General features: G+C 48.5%; 1 pseudogene; it reads left to right on the top strand.

Moving 5' to 3' along the window:
• Positions 1-9,747, top strand: part of LOC139029505 (uncharacterized) — a 19,173-nt pseudogene extending 9,426 nt beyond the window's left edge.
• The last annotated feature ends 1,091 nt before the right edge of the window (positions 9,748-10,838 follow it).

Here is a 10,838-nt window from a genome sequence, read left to right as displayed (position 1 = left end):
CAGGACGTGAGCTGGGTGGGTGTAGTCTATGTTATGTGTTTCTTTGTTTAGGTTTGTCTTATTGGCCTGATATGGTTCTCAATCAGAGGCAGGTGTTTTACATTGTCTCTGATTGGGGACCATATTAAGGTAGCCTGTTTTCACTGTTGGTTTGTGGGTGATTGTTCCTGTTCTTTCGTTCATCTGTTTTTGTGTTCTCTAGTTCGGGACTGTAGCTTCGTTGGGTTTTCGTCTGTTTATTGTTTTGTTCATTATAGAAAAAGTATTCTAATAAATATGGATACATACCACGCCTCTGGTCCTCCTCTCGTTCTACCGACGGAAGCCATTACAATAGTACACACAGGCCTAGACACACACTCCACCACCATCCACACACTCCAACACAGTCCACACACATGTTCATATACCACGCCACACAATGTCCTCCCCTCCTCCTAGTTGGTTACAATCATGACATTGGGCTTCTGCCTGGTTGGATAGTACTAGATCTAGCAGCTAGCCAACTCTACAGAGAACACAGCACCACACCATGAGCAAACACACTGTGTCTACCAACATTTATATGCAAATACCTAGTTAATGCCAGCGACAATAGGACTGTATGATTAAATGTTACCCAGCGTTACTTACACTTCAACTAACCAATGAACTGACCAATGAAATGCAGTTTTATTAACTGGGTGTATCCCCTCCCTGGCTGCGGATGCCCTCAGGCTTGACCTACCGCTGGTCTCTGGGAATAGGGAGTATGTGTTGTGTATTGCGCACTTAACCCATACCCACCATTGTGTCATGCCAGTACAAACCTGAGCATCCTCCCAAAAACTGCCAGCTCATCACCATCCTGATGCCACCTCATATCCACTGTCCTGATTCCACCTCATATCCACTGTCCTGGCGCTGACCAGCTGGACTCACTGACATTTTCATCCTATCCCTGACCCAGTCTGTAATACCTACATGTTTCAAGCAGACCACCATAATCCCTGTGCCCAAGAACYCCAAGGTAARCTGCCTAAATMACTATCACCCCGTAGCACTCACATCTGTAGCCATGAAATGCTTTGAAAGGCTGGMCATGGCTCACYTCAACACCATCATCCCAGACACTCTGAATCCACTTAGTCAATCAAATTTATTTATAAAGCCCTTTTAAAACTCCAATTTGCATACCGCCCCACCAGATCCACAGACGACGCAATCTATATTGCACTCCACACTGCCCTTTCCCACTTGGACAAAAGGAACACCTACGTGAGAATGCTGTTCATTGACTACAGCTCAGCATTCAACACCATAGTGCCCTCCAATCATCACTAAACTAAGGACCATGGGAGTAAACACCTCCRTCTGCAACTGGATCCTGGACTTCCTGACGGGCCGCCCCCAGGTGGTGAGAGTATGCAACTACACATCCGCCACGCTGACACTCTACACGGGGGCCCCACTGAGGTGTGCGCTTAGTCCCCTCCTGTAATCCCTGTTCACCCACGACTGCGTGGCTGCGCACGACTCCAACACCATCACTAAGTTTGCTGACGACACCAACGATGATGAGACAGCCTACAGGGAGGAGGTCAGAGACCTGGAAAGGTGGTGCCAGGACAACAACCTCTCCCTCAATGTGAGTAAGACAAAGGAGCTGATCGTGGACTCCAGGAAGTGGAGGGCCGAGAACGCCCCCATTCACATCAACGGGGCTGTAGTAAAGCACGTTGAGCGCTTGAAGTTCCTCGTTGTCCACATCATTAAGGACCTATTATGGTCCAAACACACCAACACAGTCATGAAGAGGGCACGACAACGCCTCTTCCCCCTCAGGAAGCTGAAAAGATATGGCATGGGCCATTGGATGCTCAAAAAGTTAAACAGCTGCACCATTGACAGCATCTTGACTGACTGCATCATCGCTTGGTATAGAAACTGCTTGGCATTCGACCGCAAGGCGCTACAGAGGGAAGTGTGTATGGCCCAGTACATCACTGGAGCCAAGCTCCCTGCCCTACAGGACCTCTATACCAGGCGGTGTCAGAGGAAGGCCCTAAAAATTGTCCAGCCACCCAAGTCGTAGACTGTTCTCTCTGTTACCGCACGGCAACCGGTACTGGAGCGCCGAGTCTGGTACCAAAAGGCTCCTGAACAGCTTCTTTCTACCCCCAAGCCATAAGACTTCTGAACAGTTAATCAAATGGCCACCCTGACTATTTGCATTGACCCCATTTTTTTTTTTTTTGCACTGACGTTCTTGCACTGGTTCTATGCACACTCACTGGACTCTACCCAAACACACACACACACACACACACACACACTCTACATACGCTCACACAAACACACACACACATGCATATTGACGCCACACACACACTCACACTTTCACATACGCTGCTGCTACTCTGTTTATTATCTATCCTGATTGCCTGGTCACTTTTACCCATACCTACATGTACATATTACCTAAATTACCTCCGCTACCTTGTACCCCTGCATATTGACTTGGTACCGGTACTCCTTGTATATAGTCTTATTGTTATTTTATTGTGTAACACAATAGTACTAGATACGTCCTTTTCTTTCTGATTTGCTCATCTACAGGAAAAGGCGGATTGAACAGGCCCCTATTAACATAGACTGTTCTCTCTGCTACCGCACGGCAAGTGGTACCGGAGCGCCAAGTCTAGAACCAAAAGGCTCCAGCTTCCTTCTACCCSCAAATCATAAGACTGCTGAACAATTAATCAAATGACCACCAGGACTATTTACATTGACACGCCCGCCTTGTTATTGTTATTTTTATTATGTTACTTTTTATTTTACTATTTTTATTTTATTTWGTAAATATTCTCTGAACTCTCTTTCTTTAACTGCATTGTTGCTTAAGCAAGCATTTCACGGTAAAGTCTACACCTGTTGTATTCGGAGCATGTGACAAATCAAATTTGGTTTGATCTTTTCTTACTTTTTAATTCTGCATTGTTGGGAAAGGGCTCGTAAATAAGTATTTCACGGTAAAGTCTACACCTGTWATATTCGGCGCATGTGACAAATACATTTTTATTTCATTTCATTAATGCCACCTCATACCCACCGTCCTGATGCCTGCTCCAACCCACCGTCCTGATACCAGCTCACACCCACCGTCTTGATGCCAGCTCATACCCACCGTCTTGATACCAACTCACACCCACCGTCTTGATGCCAGCTCATCATTACCCACCACCCTGATGCAGCTCCAACCCACCGGCCTGATACCAGCTCACACCCACCGTCCTGATGTCCGCTCATACCCACCACCCTGATACCAGCTCACAACACCACCGTCCTGATGCCTGCTCATACCACACCCTTGATACCAGCTCACACCCACCGTCTCATGCCGTGCTCAACCCACCTCCTCATACAGCTCACACCCACCGTCTTGATGCCAGCTCATACCCACCGTCTGATGCCAGCTCCAACCCACCGTCCTGATACCAGCTCACACCACGTCCTGATGCCTGCTCATACCACACCCTGATGCCAGCTCCAACCCACCGTCCTGATGCCAGCTCAACCACCGCCTGATACAGCTCACACCCACCGTCCTGATACCAGCTCACACCCACCGTCCTGATGCCTGCTCACACTCACCGTCCTGATGCCTGCTCATACCCACCACCCTGATGCCAGCTCCAACCCACCGTCCTGATGCCAAGCTCACACCCACTGTCCTGATACCAGCTCACACCCACCGTCCTGTGAAACCAAGCTCACACCCACCGTCCTGATGCCTAGCTCAACCCACCGTCTGATGCCAGCTCCAACCCACCGTCCTGATGCCAGCTGCACACCCACCGTCCTGATGCCAGCTCCTAACCCACCACCCTGATGCCAGCTCAAACAAGCCACCCGTCCTGATGCAGCTCAACACCTCCTGAGCAGCCATACCCACCGTCTTGATGCCAGCTCAATACTCGCCACCCACGGCCTGATACCAGCTCACACCCACCGCCTGATGGCCTGCTCCAACCCAACCGTCCTGATACCAGCTCACACCCACCGTCTGTTGATTGCCAGTTTCATACCCACCGTCTTTGATGCCAGCTCCCAACCACCGTCCTGATACCAGCTCACACCCACCGTCCTGATGCCAGCTCACACCCACCGTCCTGATGCCAGCTCACACCCACCGTCCTGATGCCAGCTCATACCCACCGTCCTGATGCCAACTCACACCCACCGTCCTGATGCCATCTCCATTCCAGCCTATGACCACTCCTTGTGTATTCACGTCAACTGTTGGGATCTTCTCACCTGTTGTATGTAGTCACTTGCTTAACCTCTGAACCCAGAGCAACATCATCATGCCCACTGGCCACCTACTCAATTTGGCTACTCAATACATAACATTTGTGTTAAGTTTGTCTCGAGAGACTACTTACTGCTCCCTTTTATCAAAATTAGAGGGGGAATCCATCTTTGTGTATATTTCAATGTAAGTACAAATACAGTTTCCAATACTGGGATGAATCAGATCCATATGCTGAGATAGGACAAATGGAAGCACCCACCTAATTATCTATGTCACACGTGCTAATTCTTTGCATATCCCACTCCCCCTGAGAGTTGGGTCAGAGCCAGGGATCAGCCATTATTGATGGCGACCCTAGAGCAATTAGGGTTAAGTGCTTTGCTCAAGGGTACGCCGGCAGATGTTTCACCGAGTCGACTCTGGGATTTGAACCAGCTGCCTTTCAGTTACTGATCCAATGCTCCTAACCACTATGCTACCTGCCGCCCGGCCAGAGCAGTGTTGATGATCATTGAATGTCAGATTAGCCTCTAGCAACWGGTGTTTCATGTGTGTTAGGATTTACAGAGGATATTTCTAGATCCATTCACTTATATGGGGAAGGATGGATGGTCTGTGGAACTCTGCATTTGTCCGTGTCTCATGCATTAGGGTAACTTTGGGATGTGTTCCAAAACTACKTGTGATGAATTGCAAAGGTAATTTGGGGAGATATTTCCCCCGTAAGGACGCGTCCCATAACAGCATCAAGTCAGGGCTGTCGAAGGGGCCGTTCCCGCTGCTCATTAAATATTTCAAATACCAACGGCTTAATTCTTAATAACATGATTACTACCTGAACTAGGTTAACACAACTGTTCTCAAGTAAGTAATACATAGTGCCATTAGGAGATAAGGCAGCCAGACCTGAGATTATAAGACAGTACGTCCAGCATGCACCAGAGGGGGGTGTTGGTCTGTATTTAAAGTGCACTGGCAGGATTTAGGTGGCGAGCAGCGGCTCGATGAAGCTCGCCTGTCATGAGACCGTCATTCTCCCCGCCATAAAACTGACAAGCATCCATTACTGAAAATGATTGCCCACATTACAAACACATTTAGGGGAATGTGCTGTTATTAGGGAATTTGGAGACGAGGCCCAAAGTGCCACATGACTCTGTCCACCACCACAGTCGGCGTGGGGCAGAGAGAGGGAGAGATGGCGAGAGAGATGAAGAGAGAGAGAGATAAAGAGAGCGAGTGAGAGAGAGGAAAAGAGAGAGTGGCCGTGTCAAGATGGACAGACGGGGCGAAAATAAAAAACGAAAGAGGTGCCGATTGGGGGCACGCCCTGAGTCAAAACATTAGAGGTGCAGTGCGTTGTTCCCGAACGACAAGTAAAAAGGAAGGAAAAAAAACACTGCGACTCACTCAAATAGACTTGTGATTGACTTGACTACCCAAAACCCCCCTGGGAGCGATCCRCTGTTGAATGAGCGCTGGAATACACACTGAAAGCCTGTCAGGGCGCATCAGCCAGACTCGACGGCAAAACAGGGCGAGACTCATAGCCTACCACACTGGAGAAGAAGATACAGGGTCCAATGCCCTGATAGATAGACATATCATTACCAGGGTCTATTTGAACCGAGCTCCCTCTCTTTTCGCTCCCTCTCTCTACCCTGTCGTTGCTGCCGACCTCTCGGCGGATCAACGTCAGGGATGGTGCAGGCCGGCGTCTCATGAAGACGGTGTCTCGGTTGTGACAGACCTGCCACCTTGTCAAAATAAGAGGGATACAGGCTTACAGTATGGGGTTTTATCATTTGGTTGTTTAGTTTAAAGGTGGATACAGGGCTATTTGTGGAGGTGGTACTTACCTCTCTGCTGTCTTTGTTTTAGAATGTGTTTGTATACGGTATCAGGAGAAGGTGCCTCTGGGTGTTTACAGATCCCTGTTTGTGCTGTAGGATATGTTTGGGCAGAAGTAGGATGCGGTGTCAGTGTAGACACTCGACTTTGTGAGCGTGTACATTCATATCTGGATGCATACTGCGTACTGGTGGGATATCTGTCTCAGTGTGTCCCTGCATGCCTGGTGTGTTTGTGTATATGATTGTATGCAAGAGTGTGTGTGTGTGCCTGTGTATGTGTGTATGAGATGCGAGAGTGTGTGGGTATCTGCCTGCCTGTGTGTATGCATTTGTGTGTGTGTGTGTGTGTGTGAGGAGGAATGGACGGGCAGCTGTCAGGAGGGTATAAAGCCAGTCCTCCACACCTCCTCCCGAGCACGGCGTGTGCTGAAGACCTGCTGTGCTCAGCCCGGGCTCTGCTCTGCATACATAATAACCACCTTATTACTGATTTAAAAAGCATCCTGAACAACTTACAAGTCACCAAAGGCCTTCTCAACTCAGAGAGAGCAAATCTCTCAGCCAGTATAAGGGATATTGTCACAAGAAAAGTTTGTTTTTAGCACGTGGTTCAGTTTGTAGAGCATGGTGCTTGCAACACCAGGGTTGTGGGTTCGATTACCACAGGGGACCAGGATGAAAATGTATGTACTCTCTACTAAGTCTCTAAATTCCTTTTCTTTTTAAATGTCAAATGTAGGATATGCCTTGCCATTGCAAGGATCCCAATGGGTGTTTAAGACAAATGTGCTAACATGAGAAATGAGTGTACAGAAAAGGGACTGCGGTGAGTCTTTGTCTATAAACACCTTTAGAGGAAAGAAAAAGGGTAYACTGTACAAGAAAATCAAGGCACTGTCTGCAACCATTGCCATACAGCAGATTGATTTGAAGTGGAATTGACCCCAACCCCTGATATACTACAGAAAAGATGAGCAGTGCCCTGCATTCATGGTTGCCATTCATGAAACTGAAAAATTATATTGAAACGTGCCATTGAAACATAATATTGAAACGTGCCACTGAAACTTGATACTGAAACATGATATTGAAATGTGCCATTGAAACATGATATTGAAACGTGTCATCATCCATTTTTGCATTCTTCTGTTTTTGTTTGTGTTTCACACTTRAGTGCACCTAGAAGTGGTTTTTGTCTTGCGTCCAGTGATTGTGTGTGTTTGTCTGCGTATAAATGCATGTGCGTGTGCGATGTCTGGTATARGGTGCACGGTCCCCTATGAGTAGCATATGGCGTCAGCCCAGGAGGCGTGCAGCCATCACTAATGAAGACGGATGACAGGGAACTGTAGCCACTTCCTGTGAGCACAGTTCTGCGTGTGTGTGTGCGTGCATTTGYATGAATATGACTTTATCTGTGTGTCGGAGAACACTCRGTCCTTACCTGCTTACGCCTGAAAACCCCCCTCATGTCATTCTGTTTTTAGCTTCTGTGTCTGTTGGGTATTTGTYTTTTGTGACTTTGTGGGGAAAACTTAGTGGAAGGTAACTCTTCTTCCCAATGGAGTTGTTGGTTAAGAAGAAAGAGACACCATTATGCTGAGCGAGAGCCAGCGACCCGAGCTCCTTTCGCCCACTGCCACATCGTGCCCGCCTCAGCCTCACGTTCATGCCACAACACAACCACCCAAAGGGAAGTATGTAATCATGTAACTGGGTTCCACTGTTTGTTGAACGGCGCCCTCGGCCGGCAGCTAAAACGCTGTAATTAGCTCCTCCCCCCTCCCCCCACACACCCCTCTACATTTGACCCCTTTCCCGCCTCTCCCTCAGCCCTGGCCTCTCATTGGTGCTGACAAATAAGAACCCGATGCTCCTCAAATGCCATGGCATTTTGGAAATGCGTGCACGATTCTCGCCTGCTGACATTCAAAAAGTTGGGGCGTGTTTTTGGAAGGAGGGGCCCCATAAATATGGATGCCAGTGTGAATTTTATTTTCCTATTTTGGGTGGGGCAGGTGTACTCTGTGTGCTGTCTCTAACCTTTTTAGATGAACATTCACAAATATGGGTCAGTAATCCGCGGAATGGGAGCATATTTTGGAGAGGTGGCAGAACTAAGCTGTTGCCATCGCTGGGATAGTGGYGCGTCACGCTTCCCTGTCCCCCGTCTGGGCGCTCATCACCGCCGCACTATTTTTAGCCTGTTGCCATGGAAGTGCTTCAGTCACATAAGTAATCAAAATAACTTTGGCGATTGACACCGCCCCCCAACTCCAAAGAGAAGTAGTTAGTTACGCAAAGCTGTAATGTCATCTTCATTCTCTCAATTGAAAGTGAGGATTTAAGCAAGGACCTTTTACAGACGCTCAGAGAGAATGATATGATGTGGAGTTGTGTTTTGAATGTCTGTAACGTTCAAATTGACTCACTCACTTTTCTTGAGTGATTTTCAAAGCTTACACTGATACGTTATCTGTTTACACAGCACTACATGCACCGAGGCTGTTTTGGATGTAGCATGTGGCTTAACGATCAACAGGAGTTTGGTTGCGTCATGACTCTTTCCCAAGTCATTTTTACTCGATTCCTCCCATCCTTTACCCTCACCTCCTTCTCAAAAGGCATTGGATGAGAAGGTCTGAGGGGAGGGACCTTGGACTTTCTCCTCCAATATGATTGAAAGGAGGCGAGGAGATTTGCAGAAAGACAAATTGAGAAAGAGCCAGAGTCTTTGACCACTATCAAGCTTTGCTGCCTGCGACATACAAATATCAGTTGGACATTTACCCTGTATAAAAGTAACCACTAGCTGCCTGAGACTGTTCAGGTATAGGCACTGCAGTAGGAACAGCTCAACCTACTTCCCCAATGGGCTTTGGGTTACTTTTGTTACAGCCCTGCTCGATCACACCTGATTCAATTATTCTTATGATTAGACTATTCCTCGGCTGCTCATCAGAACCTTGATTAGCTGAATCAGCTGTGGTAGAGCAGAGCAGGAGTATGAATACAAAATGTATTTGAGTAAAAACCTGCACACCAAGTAGCTCTTCAGAAGGACGGTTGACCACTCCAGAGGTTTAGAGGGAGTTGCAACTTAATTATAAGTGTACTCTCACCATGACCTCTTCTCCCAATGTGACCAGATGACAGAACGGGAAGTTCTGGAGCGTCGTCGTGGGAACGGGCCACAGCTGGCGGCGACTTTGGAGCAGATGGCAGCAGCGGGGAGGGCGCCCCCGAGTTCAACAAAGAGGCGGAGACTAACTGCTTCTGCCCGAGTGACAGGCGGGAGGAGGGGGGGGGGGTTGTGACGCTGTCCGAGGAGGGGTAGAGTCCTGTGGAGGAGGAGGGGCATGAGGTGGAAGTGGTGGAGGGGGCGGCCCTGGCACTTAACACCCCGCCCTTAGAGGAGGAGTCACACTTGGTTAACCTCCCACAGCTACCATAGACCACACCCTTGAGGCGGGTAATTRGACCTGAGACAGAAGATGCCTCTAAGCCAGCTTCCGTTTTCAAAACCCAAGACTGGGGCGGCAGAGAGGAGTGGGACCTACACTGTCAATCAGGCCATGGCGACAGCTTGGCATAGTCAGGTACAAGGGTTGACTACATTCATTGCAATTCAGAAGATTCATTGAGAGTCAATTCAATCATTGAAAAGTGATGTTTATCTTGGTAGTTGCTTTAGTACTCACTAGCGACGTTTCCGCAACGTAGACCACATCCCCGTTTGTGTTCCCAACCATTATCTGCGTGAGTCTATAGAACGGATAGAGAAAACTCTCCCTCAGCCTCGCATTCACAGTCGGAGCATCTAAACAGTGCTGTTGCTCTGAAAAGAGCAGACAATCTTCAAATCAATCCAGTTGCAAGCCTAATGCCCTACAGAAAATAGTCAAGATAACAAAGCCCCCCCAAACCCTCTCCCATCATACGATAATCCCATCTGTTCGCGTCCTGCTTATTCCTATGGGTTGCTAGTAAAATGAGAGCTGTTTTTTTTACTGTTTCCCACATAGAGGAGCCCCAATGTGATGAATATATTAGATTTGCATGGAAATCTGCGAAATATATTGTTCCAGAGTTTGGAAACACAAAAGAATGCATTTGTTCTGTATTGATATATCTTTATGTATATAGATGATAGTTCCAGTCACAGATCAGGTATGGTGCCATTTACATATAATTTTCTCTAATCGACAAATAGAAAATGTGTCACGCCCTGGCCATAGAGAGGGTTTTAGTCTCTATTTTGGTTAGGCCAGGGTGTGATTAGGGCTCAGCACTCCTGGCCTCCAGTGTGTCTCTACGGCCAGGATATCCTGCGCCGGCTCTGCGTACTGTGTCTCCGGTGCACCTGCACAGCCCAGTGCGTCCTGTGCTAGCGCCCCGCATTTGCCGGGCGAAAGTAACCATCCAGCCAGGACGGGTTGTGCCAGATCTACGCTTGAGACCTCCAGTGCGCCTCCCCGGCCCAGTGTATCCGGTGCCTGCTCCACGTACCAGGCCTCCAGTGTGTCTCTCCAGCCCGGTGAGTCCTGTGCCTGCTCCACAGACCAGGCCTCCTGTATGTCTCCCCAGCCTGTTGAGTCCTGTGCCTGCCCCACGGACCAGGCCTCCTGTGTGTCTCCCCAGCCTGGTGAGTCCTGTGCCTGCTGCACGAACGAAGCCTCCAGTGATGATCC

Source organism: Salvelinus sp. IW2-2015, linkage group LG3 (genome assembly GCF_002910315.2).
Source record: "Salvelinus sp. IW2-2015 linkage group LG3, ASM291031v2, whole genome shotgun sequence".
NCBI classification, from domain to species: Eukaryota; Metazoa; Chordata; class Actinopteri; order Salmoniformes; family Salmonidae; genus Salvelinus; species Salvelinus sp. IW2-2015.
This window is presented reverse-complemented; position numbering and strand designations above follow the sequence as displayed.